This window comes from Microtus oregoni, unplaced genomic scaffold (assembly GCF_018167655.1).
Source record: "Microtus oregoni isolate MIOR12 unplaced genomic scaffold, Mior012 000010F_ref0000083, whole genome shotgun sequence".
In the NCBI taxonomy this organism is placed as follows: Eukaryota; Metazoa; Chordata; class Mammalia; order Rodentia; family Cricetidae; genus Microtus; species Microtus oregoni.
This window is the reverse complement of record NW_024543069.1, coordinates 20,111,399-20,124,960: the sequence shown is the minus strand read 5'-3', so window position 1 is coordinate 20,124,960 and position 13,562 is coordinate 20,111,399. Positions and strand designations below refer to the sequence as shown.

Sequence of the window (13,562 nt, the reverse complement as noted above, 5' to 3'; positions counted from 1 at the left end):
GTCTGCCCCTAGTGGCCCACTTAGGCCAGCATCTCCAAGGTCGGCCTCTAGTGGGCCCCTTTAGCCAGCCTCTCCTCAGGACTGTACAGCCTTCGAAAGGACTCCAAAAACTAGGGAATAAGAACTTAAACCGTGAGACTAGGAACGACATTGAGATTTGAACCAAAACAGGCAGAAGAGTAAGCCCAGGAAAACAAGGTCAGATCTCCTGCAAAGCTTCTGGGCAGCCAGGAACGAATGACTGGCAACCACAATCAGGATCAAGAATATGAATTACCCCAGGCTTTGGACTTTGTGGGACAACACATTTTTTTCCCGTTGGGCCTTTCTTGTTCTACATCAGGTAATCATCTCAACCATGGTCACAGTGCTGAAGGACCCTGCTAAATTTGGCCTTATTCCTGTCTTGGCAGGCTGCCACACACAGCCAGGGTGATGGAGGAGTGTTTTTTACAAGTGTCAAACCCTAGGAACATTGTCTTCATCCTGTCTGATAAAGCCCAGAGTCCGAGAAGCATCAGGGAAAAACACAGGTCTTAAGTTCCATCCCAGCTCTAGTGGTTGTGGGATTGGCCTCGTCACCAAAAGCTTTTGCAAATGCCAACTTAATAGTTGCAATTTCCCAGCTCTTATGTTGGGAGAAACCATTTGGGAGTAAAAGTAGTTTTCAGTTTGAATAGCTTTTTTTTTTTTTTTTCAGATTTTCCTCCCTCGGGCAGAGCCAGAAAGAAGAGCAAGGTTCAAGAGGCCAAAAGTCGGACACCAAGAAGGAGCTGGTGGCTATTCCATCAAGGAAAACAAGATTGACCGTGGGCTCCTGCTGGTGGTGGCATGGAGGGCTAAAGTTGAGATGGGGACAAGAGCATTCTGATCCCTGAATGACTCCTGCCACCCTAGGGAGGGAGGGAAAGAGAATGTGGCACACCAAGTTTTTCTTCCCTGGGCACCCAATTATTTTGCTTAGAGTCTTATGGCCATGACTCATGAATTAAATGCAAAATAGAAACATGCACTTGTTAAAATTGCTTTGGAAAAAAATTCAGGATACTGGCAAATTTGGGTTATTAACAAATAAGAGCAGGTAAAGCTTACAGAATTTCTAAACTATGAAGTGAACTAGATATTTTCCCTCTGCAATCAGTTTAAAGGCAGGAAAAAATTATTTTTTTTTAAAAAATCCAACTCTATTGCTGTCACTCAGATTCAACTTTTTGTCTTGTTTGTTTGTTTGTTTGTTTGTTGTTGAGTCAGGGTGTTGTTGTTGTGGTAGTTTGGATATGAATGGTCTTCCCAGATTCATAGATTGAATGCTTGAGCATCAGAGAATGACATCCTAGGCCACTATTATGGGTCTTATTAGAATAGGTGTAGCTTTGTTGGAGGAAGTGTGTCACTGGGGGTGGGCTTTGAGGTCTCACATGCTCAAGCCAGGCCCAGTGTCTCTCTCTTCCTGCTGCCTGCCAATCCAGATATAGAACTCCCAGCTCCTTCTCCAGCACTGTGTCTGCACGCACGAGCCATGCTTCCAGCCAGGCTAATAACCAAACTAAGCCATCCCCAAATAAGTGTTTTCCTTTATTGCAGCAGCTGTGGTCATGGGGCCGTTTCATAGCAACAGAACTCTGACTAGGATGGCTATATAACCCACACTGGCCTTGAACTCCCAGTGATGCTTCTCCCTCTGCCTCCTCAGTGCTGGGATTAGAAGGCGTGTGCCACTATATCTGGTTACAGCTTGAACATTCAGTGTTGTGTTTTTCTTCCTCAATATGAGGAGAACATGATATAAAATATTTTCTTTGATAAGTAATAGATTTTACTTTAACTCTTTCATTTTATTTTATTTTGCTTGCCCTCAGGAAAGCAAATTATAAAGTAGGGCAAATGGAAAACACTAAAAAATCCAAAAATAAAAAAAAAAGTATTTAAATGCAGTTAAGCAACAGCGGAGTAATTGATTGCTCCCTCTGTAATCATTACCTCTGGTTTCAGAAGAACCTGAGGCAAATAAGGTCCCTTTGAATATGGACCAGAAGGTACCGCATGAAAACACAGAACTCCTTTTCTGAGTTTGAATCAATGTGTGGGATTCAGGACTCAGCAAAATGCTGTGTGGAGAAGGAGGGCTGGACTTGGGGAGAAGTGACGGACGCCAGGGTGCCAGCCGCTGGACCGCAAGAGGAGGATCGTTAACCTGGCTCGGTAAGGAAACAGGAGAGGTGCCAGCCTTCCAGGAATCCCCTGCCAGCTGGGGTTCAGTTACGAGCACTGGTTCTCGTTAGTGATTCCCCAAGCCCAGACAGAAGACTCGGTACAGCACAGTTTCTAGAATTCTGTACCAGACTTGGATGTTTGTTTGTTTTTTTTTTTTCACTGAGCTGAGCGAGGACTCCAAGCCTCTCATCTGCCTCTGCCTTGCAGCACCGAGGCCCTGCTCCTTTGCCTTGAAACGGCACGACATTTTTGCTGCATTACCAAGGCCGCTTTAATTTATCACTTTGTTTTAAAGAACTGCACCATCCCCAAAATAGCACAAAATTACTCACTCCGTTGGAGGGTATTGCAGCCTTATATAAGACATGTAATCTTCCACTGAGTGGGCCAGGCTGAGCCCGGGCCTGGCCTTCTGAATTCTAGCAGCCGCCAATGGAAGCTGCTTGGTTTTTCCAAGCAAACTGTAAGTTTTGTTTTTGTTTCGAAATAGATAGTCCAGGCTGGCCTTGAACTCAATAAGTAGCTAAGAATGACCTACTTCTCATCCTTCTGCCTCTACCTCCCCAGTGCTGGAATTACAGGCCTTTGTGGGCACACCCAGTCCTTTGGTTTCTGTGGGTGTCTTTTGTTTTGTTTTAACCACCAGGGCCACTAAAGAATGTCTGACTGGCCAGAGAGAAGCCCTGTAGCTGAGTTCTGCTTCCCTCCCTTGTCTTTTTCACGCTGCCTGTAATAGTACAGAGAGAGCTGGCTTCTTAGCCTTCTTCCTCCCAGCTTTCCTCGATGTCGTGTTAAGAATCTATAAATTTTTTTTTTTTAAATATTGAGTTTTGTATTGAATTTCAGGTTTTAAGTATATAAAGAAGTTTGGGATTTCAATGAAAACCAGAAGACAATTTAAAAAGAGAGTTTAGGATTTTTGTTTTGTTTTATTGTTTTGTTGGTTTTTGTTTTGAGGAGTACAAATCAAGCCTGTTTTCAGAAAGCTGTGCTGGAATTCTCTGGGCTGTGTTTGTCATCTCCCTGCTGCCTTGGCCTTGTGTAGCATCTGCGAGCTTTAGACAGCCTCATGGTGGTCTGCTTAAAAATCATCATAATGGAATATACATGAGGATCAGGCAGGGAGATGCCCGGTCTTATTACATTTCAGTATTCCAGCTTGCTTCCGTGTTTCTCATTACCCCTCCAGCCTCTCTGTGAGAGGAAGAAGTTTTCAGGTCTCCTAAGAAATGCATCCCCTCCCCCAAGGTCAGAGGAACCTAGCCCGGGGTCCGTCATTACCGAAGCCTTCCATGTTTTCTGCTTCTGTTGACTTTTTTAAAAATTCTATTTTAGAGGAGACCTTTGGGAGATTCGTGCCGTGAAATTCTGCTACGGGGGAAGGTCCAGGAGTTAGTGGCTTTATTAAATGCCCCCAATTATACCACCGAATCTGCCATTCTTAGCCCTTGTCCCTTGGGAGCTCAGCGAGCTCTGGATGCTTTGCTTTATTAATTCTCACATTCCATTTGGTGGGGAGGGGAGCAGACAGCCTCAAATCGGGGCTTCTTAGACAGCTTTCATTCACAACCCTTTCCTACCTGGGAAAAATTTTAAGCGACCCTAAATAGACCAGGTATCTAAAATAGGTATGCAAATCAAACACACAATGATGATAAACAATAGCTTTATTTTAAAACAATTCATATATGTACACACACACACACACATATATATATAAAACTTTGCCATTTATTAGAGACGAAAGCAAATTTACATACTAATGAGATGAATGTGCTTGTTTATTTTTACACAAAGAATTTAATCTGAGCTGAACATGTATTTGGTACATCAGGACCCAGCACATCTCCAGCACTTTCCAGAACTGATTAATATTTTAATTTCTTTATCATTAATTCAAAGAATGCCACTACACATAAATATATAGTACAACTTTACAGAAGTGTGCTTTGGGCCATTTCTATTTCAGAAATTCTTGGAAATTCTCTCCTTATCCCAAGCCAAAATTCATTTAGCAATCTTTTAGATGAAATTCAAGTCAGCAACACAAACAACAATTTTAAAAACCAAGCATTCTAACAAAATATAATTCAAAGATGTACTAATTTGATATGCAATCCAAAGATGGACTAATTTGATATGCAATCCAAAGATGGACTAATTTGATATTTAAATGCTGAGAAAGGATGGCAGAAAACATTAGAAGCCTTTGTTTCCTGTAATTAAACCATTGTTTCCACAGGAGCAGACAACTTTGTATCTATAATAAAAAGACCGTAATTCATAGCACACAATGGCCTCAAATCCCAGCTGAGATATTCCAGGCAGGATTGGCTGGCGTTGCATGCTGTGACAGCATGTACGGGGCAATGTGTGAATGCCGTGTGTTCCCAGCCAGCCAAAGCAGCCGCAGTGAACCAAAGCTACAGGGAAGGCTCACAAACACCATGGGCGCTCAGTGTGGCGGAAACACTTGGTTTCGTTACGTGTTTGGTTCTCAATTTACTCTAGGTCCTTGGACATCCAGAAAAGAAAAAAAAAAAAGTTAATCATGTCTTGTGATTCCTATATTCAAATGTACAATGCCGTAGGGATCGCACCCATGGGAGCCAGAGTTTAAAGAGCTGGGTCTAAACGATGCTCCCGCATGGCTGCCGTGTTGCCACGTTGACCCCCAGGTTCTCATTCAGGGATCTTCAGATTAAATAGAAAGGTGGAGTTTTTGCAAGGCTAGAGGGAACCTATCAGGGTTTGGAGGCTCTGGTCGCTAGACAGTGGGCCAAGTAATCTACCGAGGGAAGGAGGAAGGGACGTGGGAACCAGCGAGAGATTTGGGAGCCCGCAGATGAGCATTTGGCCCAGTGCACACCTTGCTCTGAAGCGTGTTCCCTTACCTTCTGCTGACTAATCTCTCTGGCAGCCCTCGCTTTAAAGACCTAATCTGCCTATCACTCTTGGCTCTGCTCCCTGAAGCTGCCGAGAAGAATCTGGGTCAGTGGGAGTTTAGAGTTGCCGGGAGTGGTCAGACCAGGAAGTGAGCAATGGTGACTCCACTGCTTGGCTTGTGGCTACAGTGACCACGGATAGGCGAATACTCTTCACAGAAGTCGTAAAGGCAGAGCTGTCCACAGGCAAAGAACAAACAAGCCTGAACCATTTCTTTCTTCCCTTCTGACACCCATAATCCTTCTGAGAAGTGAGACACCTTCACACACACACACACACACCACACACACACACACACACACACACACACACACACACACACACACGGAGGCACATGCTAATTGGGGGAACTGCTCCCAGGCCCTAATGAGGCCCCCAACTCCTTTTATTCACTCTACTTCAGAAAAAAAAAAAATTTACTGAACCATTCAAGGCTTTTGCACATCTCCTAGGGGTATTGGTCCTGGAAAGCAGCAAAGACTAAACTACTGTTTTGCATGGGAAATTCAGAAGTCAGGTAGGGGAAACCTGCAGATCTCACTGAAGATCTCTCCTCTCCAGATAATGGCTGACTGCACTCAAAGGTTGGAGGAGTGAGAAGTCCTGGGTTTCTGGAGCTCTCACCAGAGACGGAGGTTGAAATACTTCCTCCATGGTTGCCCGCGTGTGTCACTGTAGGAGGAGGTGAGGACGAACCCTCTGGATCCGTCCCTCCTCCTCCTGCTTCCTCATGGCCGGAGCCACTGTCCAGACAGTAGCCTCAGAAGCCAGAGAGGGAATCTGTGGCCTATAACCTGTCCCTCCAAAGTCTCGCCAGGGTTGGGTTTGGGAGCAGCAGTGTGGCGGGTGGGTAACACTAGCAAGCACTCTTCTTTTGAGAAAAGGTAGCCACCTTCCCCCCAGGCCACCCTTCGCCAGCACCACCCAGCTGACCTCCAAGATCACCCAGCTCCTAGACTGCAAAAACCAGCCTCAACTAACTGCTGCTAATTCTCCAGATTCTTCCGTGATTGTTGCCTCTCTTCTGGCGGGACAGCAGCGTGAAGAAAAGTAGAGCCAAACTAGCTGGATCCGAGCCAGCTGGCTGAGGGGGCTCAGGTAAGGTTCAAGGGAAAACCCAGAAAACAACCAGGCTGCTACCAGGACCAGAGCAGTCCCCACAAATGTGACAACAAGGAGGGACTGGCCACTGACGGCGTCATGTGTTGCTGTAATCTTTCTGAAATGCTCTTAGTCTGTGACAGTTTGTCCTAGGCTCTGATGTTTTCCCGGAGCGTCATAATCTAAGGCTATTGGCTTTAACACAGACAGAGGGAATGAGATCGAAGACACACTAAGGGAACGCGGGAGGGCAATCCGTTCAGGCAGGCTTCAGGGTATGTCTCTAGACCCGATGCACGTAGACCATGATGGCAGGTACTGAGGATCCACAGTGAGTCAGTCCCTTCTGGTCCCTGCAAGGGCAGGTGTAGAGAGAGACAACCAACTCATTATTGGATGTAGAAGGTGCCATAGAACTGTGGAGGAGGAGTCCTTGACCTACCATAGTGATGGGATGGGGAACTTGGGGAGATAAAAAGTGAGGTCCCAGCAGAGAGGTAGAGGAAGATAGAGGAAGAGCATTCCCAACAGAGGGAGGTCGTGTGTGTGTGTGTGTGTGTGTGTGTGTGTTGAACAGGAAGATGAGAAGACAGTGGCATGAAGAAAAGAGATGCATCGGCTAACTAAGAGGGAGAGTATATTTAGGGATGGCTTTAACAGCTTAAAAATACAGAATATTGTCAGAGTACTGTTTCTAATAGCAACAACATAAACAGAAAACTCAGCCTCCAAACAACATGAATATCCATCTATAGGCAAATGGTTGAATACGGAGCATCTGTGTATATTAAGGGATAGTTTATAATCCTTAAAAAGGAAGGAAATACCAGTACTTAGAAGGCTGAGGCAGGAGGATGACCACGAGTTCCAGGCCAGCCTGAGCTTTAGAGGGAGACCGTATCTCAAAGGTCAAAATGAAACAGAAAAAAGAAAGCTGGCAAGTTATATGTGCCCCTACCTATATAAAGAAATTTGAACACTTTACTGAATACCAAGGAAAGGTCTTTTTTTTTTATTTTTTATTTTTTTTTTATTTAAGACAGTAACTTGTGTAGCCCAAGCTGATCTCAAACTCTCAGCCCTCTGACTCAGCCTCTCTGTTGGGTAAGTATGTGGCACCGTTTCTTGCCCACGGGGCCTTCTCACTAATTTCACTTCTGTACTGATTAAATCTTTACTCGAGCAAATGTTATTTGGTCAATTTTTTAAGAGCAAGGGGAAAGTAACTGGAAACAAAGTAAGCGTGTGTGTGTGTGTGTGTGTGTGTGTGTGTGTGTGTGTGGCTCGTGCCTATAATCTAGCACAAGTCAGAGGCAAGAGCTGCGTGTTCAAGTCTAACGGGCATATATGTCTAGTTCTAGTCCAGCCAGGGCTTCATAGTGAGAGCCCCGTCTCCAGCAAAAACCAAACAAGACGTCTCTGCTGTTGCTTTTCCGTCTGTCTCCCTCACTTGGGGTGAAGGTACAGGGTTATCGCTGTCTGTAATCTTGCCTTTGAAGTACCTCAGCCTCCTGGAAGAGCAGAAAGTCCCAGGACAGATGCCTCCCAGATGAGGGCAATTGTGCAAGGCAGGGAGACTGCACCCTGGGTGGAGATAAGCACTTCCTGGGCAGCCCGGTCCCCACTGTGTGACCTGCCGCTGTCCCTCCTTACAAAGCAGCATTTGCTTCTATTCTGAGAGCCAGTGGAAACCCAGAAAGACTCCGTCTCCTCTGTGAACATGAATACCTCTGCAGTCATCCTGGCAGGAGAAACATCTGATGAAGAGAAACACTTGTACCCTTCCCTCTCTCTGTCAAACTCTTGAAATAATGGCCCCCAAGGAACTGGAATTTCCGCAGAAATCTCATACTAGGAGAAAAGAAAAGCTGAAGCCTGAGCAGCCAGAGAAGCAGCTCCCTGGAGGATTATTTCACACAAACCTGACGATTAGATCATTTTGTAGAACAGAGACAATGCCGCAGCCGGGTCAGTGACGGCTGAGATGCAGCCATGAGCAGGATGGCTTGCTCGCGTACACTTCTTAACCCGTGAACATAAACCTCAGAACAGATGCCTAGAGATAGACTCGGGGGTGAGGTCATTAGAACTCCTCGTGGCTGCTTTAAATAAACCTCTCCCTGCTTTTCATTCTTTCTTGTCCCTTGATGCCGTGGGGATGGATGTGTGGTCAAGACCAGCTTAGCTTGCTGGGTCTGCCAGAACCCAGGCTCAGACCTAAAAGCTGTAGGGACACACCCACTCTTCCCACACCAACAGGACGAAACAAGCAGAAATAAGAAGCAGAAACAAAACAAACAAAGCAAACCTGTGGTTGCCGATGTTCAGTTATTAAACCAAAGCAGGAATACTTGGCAAATTACAGCCAATAAAGTAGCATGTGAATGTATGGTTATTCAATAAATTCTGACATTTGGGGAAGACACAAATGTGTCTGTTTCTGTCATAGTTCTAGTCACCCTCATGTCCAAATTTGCCTAAATTCGAGCTTTGCCATGGGATGTGCTTTAGAGGGCCCACAGCTGGTCGCATAGGGGTAGGGGCACCCGTCATTATTTTCACTAGCCACGGTGTGGCATTTAGCAGCTTTTTTCTTCTCAATACTGAATTTGCACCTATGCCCTCACGAATGGGAGGCAAGTGTTGTATTGCTGAGTTTGGTCCTCAGCCCTCTTCCAGTTTATTTTGAGATAAGTTCTCACTGTGTTGACCTGGGGGCCTTGAGTCTCCTGCCTGGGATTCCTGGCCCATCATCAAGCCTGGCTCAGCTAATTCCTGTTTCGGATGTGGCACAAAGAACAGGGTATTATCAGTGACTATGACTTACTCACCGGCAGAGTCATGCAAAGTTAGCCTAATATTGCAGTTGTCTCGGAGACCTTAAAATATCTGCTTCTGCCATTATTGTAGAATTATACAGCACAATTAATAAATGGGACCTCATGAAATCAAGAAACTTCTGTAAGGCAAAGACCACTATTATTAGGACAAAGCTTCAGCCTACAGCATGGGGAAGGATTTTTTACCAACAACATATCTGACAGAGGAATAATATCTAAAATATATAAAGAACTCAAAAACCTAGGTATCAAGAAAGCAAATAACTCAATTAAAAAATGGGGCACAGATATAAGCAGAGAATTATCAATACATGAAACTCAAATGGCTAAGAAACACCTAAAGAAATGTTCAACATCCTTAGTCAACAGGGAAATGCAAAGCTACCTTTAGATTTCACCTTACACCTTTCAGAATGGACAAGATAAACAGAACAAGTGACAGCTCGGACTGTGTTGTAATATGTGTGGTGAGCTGCGTCCTGCCATCCGGCCGCCCACATTGCTAGCTTATGCCCCGAAATAATTACACAGAAACTGTATTCTTTTAAACACTGCTTGGCCCATTAGTTTTAACTTCTTATTGGCTAGCTCTTACATATTAATCTAACCCATTTCTAATATTCTGTGTATAGCCCACAAGGTGGCTTACCAGGGAAGATCTTAACCTGCATCTGTGTTGGGTGGGAGAATCATGGCAACTGCTTGACTCGGCTTCTTTCTCCCAGCATTCTGTCTGTCTACTCCGCCTACCTAATTTTCTGTCCTATCAGGCCAAGCAGTTTTCTTTATTAGTTAACCAATGAAAGCAGCAGATAAGATACAAGACCCACCTCCATCAGGACTGACAAGTCTGTGGAGCAAGGGGAGCACTCACCCATTGCTGGCGGGAATGCAAACATACTATGGAAACCAGCGTGGCAGTTTCTAAGGAAGATGGTACTCTTTCTACCTCAAAATCCAGCTATACCATTCTTGGGCATATACCCAAAGTTTGTTCATCCTACCACAAAGACACTTGCTCACCCACGCTCACCCAAGCTCACTGCTGTTCTGTTCCTAATAGCCAGAAACTGGAAACAGACTAGCTGTCCCACAACAGACCAATGAGTAAAGAAAATGCGCCACATTTATGTAATAGAGTATTACTTGGCCAGTAAAGATAATGAACTCAAGAAATTCGCAGATAAATGGATGGAACTAGAAAAAAGCATCCTGAGTAAGATAACACGGATCCCAAAGACAAATATGGTATGTATTCGCTTCTATGTGGGCATTGGCTGTGAAGATCAATTCCTGGTGTAGCGTCCAGAAAGTTGATGAGGTGGAAGGCAGCTTTTTGCTGTGCGGGTGGCTTTGCCATACCCAATGGCACCCTTTGAGGTGGAAGGTCTTCTGTAACCATACATCTTCTTGGAAGAGCTATAGGATGCTGCAGGAGCTGGCATGTCTCTCGTTAGGAGCTCCTTTTGTTGAATGCCAAACTCTCAGATCTGCAAAGGCACTTGAGGATTGAGTACCATCACCAGTTACTTATATTAAACTAGATATATAAGTTAACTTTACACATGTATTTTACCCAGTTAGTTACAGCTTACCAATGGTAGCAAATGTAAGAAGGTTAAAAGGAATATTTGAGTAAGTCAAAGAATGCTAGCCCACGTGGGTCCTCTTACCCAAGATGGCGATGAGGTCAAAATGGGGCTTACCCACGTGTTCGTATTTTCCCAGAGCTGTTGTAATCTAGAGTGATAAGTTTTACAGATCTTAAAACATGCTCCCATACCCACAGAGACATGGCAAGCATACTGTGGAAACAAACACACATACACACATAGACATAAAACAAGCACACCGTGGCCACATTATTTTAACAGACAAACAAAATTATTTTGGAACCTGTGTCAGTTGGCCAACTTAAAAGTCCTAATGTAGATAGGCAGCAGAAGTCAGGGAGGCACACCGGTGGTCCCATTAAGGACCAGATTAGCAGGCGCTGTAAGAGGGAACAGAAACAAAGAACGGGAGAACTATACAGTTTTAGAGCGGAAGGACAGGGGCAAAATGGGTCCATCGTAGAGAACAAACAGGGAGAAATGAACAGTAAACAGCTAAAGAAGCAGGGAGGGGAGCTGGGAAGTGGGAGCACGAGCAACCATGGGCTTTGGGGCCTTGTTTGTTTTATGTTAGGTGTTAGACAGCCCCAATTTAAAAGGATTTCTGTAAAAGGCAGCCCAAGGGCGTTTGGAAAACTGGCTTTGAATGGGCAGATTTTAAAATGGGCAAGGCCCATTTTATAAGTCTATGCCAAATCTTGGGACTCAATGCCTATCATATTGTGTCCATCATGTCTCGAGTCAAAAACAGAGGTGCCTGAGAAATGCACGGGCAGACGTCTCTACCCACACAATTCCACCTCAGCGAAGACTGCCTTGCTGCTTGTGGGGTCCAGTGCCTGGCACAGATGGATGGTGACTTCCACAGACACCCCGACAAACAACAAACATAAAAGGGTCCTGGACCCTAGCGGCTTGTACTTGAAAAAGGGGAACTCACCCAGATGAAGCCGATCTTAGCCTGGTGGAGAACATGGGCAAGAAAGGCATTTTCCAACACGTAGCCCTGGGCCAGTGGGAAAAACAGCCTCCTCCCCCGTGGGACCTCCAAATGTTAAGTATTTTTTTCTTGGCCAACAAACATCTCCGCCTACGCAATAATCCAAATCAAACCAGATCAGACCAAATTAGAAAAGAGCCCAGGTTTAATGAATGGAAGCACTCCCTGGTGTCTCCCCTGGAAAAACATGGAGGGTGGGAAAGGAAAACCAAAAAGACCACAAAAAACTGGAAGACCATGTGTTCATTCTCTGGGGACAGTTTAAATAGCCTATGGGTGCAGTCTTGACCCTCCCTGAGGAGGGGTCACCTTTTGGCGGTCTTCTTGATCCTCCCTGGGGAGGGTTCGCCATTTGAGGGCTTTCTCGGAGGTGGAGTTTGAACTGAGGCAACTCCTGGCGGGGGACGGCTTTTAAATGGAATTTTCCACCCAACATTTTAAGATGGATGCCAGGGTGGTAGGGTGAAGTCCCCCAATTAAGCAGGAAGGAATACAGGGAAAGACCGCTAAAATTAAGGCCCATTTTAGGGCTATTATGGAAACCCAATACAAGAGAAGTTTCCTAATATATATATATATATATATATATATATATATATATATATATATATATGAAAGCAATCTAAATAAAATTGCCAAATAAATGGGGGAAACAGCCCCAACCAGACAGTTCTTGACACCAAATGAAGCTTCTGATACTAGTATTGGATGACTTCTAGTTGAGTTGTTAACTAAAGGGGTCCATGGCAACCTCAAATCAACACAGGCTGTTGCCAAGACTATAGGTTGCTCTCCACAAAATGACAGCAAGGTCCCATTGCTCAACACAACACCTTACACAACTCATTACACATGGAGGAGTTATAGCGCCTTCACCCCTTTGCTGTAGCATCTTAGGTACAGGAAGGTACTCTGCATGTTACCAAGGGAGAAACTAACCTAGTTACAAACCTTTTGATCGACAACGGTGTCCTGCCTACAAGATACGCTAGGGCAATGGTGGCACAAAGTTTGCGGGAGTAACCAACCACTATCTGATTTAACTGAAGGCCCACTCCGTGAGATGGAACCCTTACCTGATACTGCTTAGGTGACCAAGAACATGACACTAGATAGCCCAGGGACCTGGGCTAAAACCAAATAATAAACGTAGCAATAAAGTGACTCCTAATGATATTTTGCTATACTCACAGGTCACTGCCTGCTCCTCCATCATCAGGGACACTTCCTCCTGAAGCAGATGGGAACGGAAAAAGAGACACCTACAGCAAGGTGTGCAGAGAGCAAGACACCTTGGAACACTCAGCCCTAAGTAAAATGTCTCCATCAGATCCCTCCCCTCAGGACTCAAGGAACCCGGTAGAGGAGTAGCCAAAAAGATAATCTAAGAGTCAGAGGACACCAAAGGAGCAAGGCCCTCGAAATCAACAGGATAGATGCATACTCGAACTCACGGAGACCGTGGCTGCATGCACAGGACCTGCACAGCTCTGCAACAGATGGGGTCTTAGAGTCAAAAGGAAACGGGGAAGCATGCTCCCGTCCTTAACCCAGAAGCCATCTCCAATTGAGAACCACTTGCAAAGGAAAACTTAGTTTCCTCCAAGGGAGTCTCGCTGGATTATGTATACTGTTCTTGCCTGTATGTATGCTTGCAGGCCAGAAAAGGGCACCAGATCTCATTACAGATGGTTGTGAGCCACCATGTGGTGGCCGGGAATTGAACTCAGGACCTTGGGAAGAGTGTACAGTGCACCTAACCTTTGAGCTATCTCTCCAGCCCTATCTTATTTAATTTAATTTTATTATTATCCCATAGAAACCCTTTGTTTTCTTTGTTTCTTTCTT

At 45.0% G+C, this 13,562-nt stretch overlaps 1 long non-coding RNA gene across 1 annotated transcript; it reads left to right on the top strand.

Annotated features, from left to right (window-relative positions):
• Positions 1 to 2,057: 2,057 nt before the first annotated feature.
• Positions 2,058 to 13,196, top strand: LOC121452708. Its single transcript, XR_005974907.1, has 3 exons — positions 2,058 to 2,202; positions 6,159 to 6,258; positions 12,908 to 13,196. It is a non-coding gene; the product is annotated as an uncharacterized LOC121452708 (long non-coding RNA).
• Positions 13,197 to 13,562: the final 366 nt, after the last annotated feature.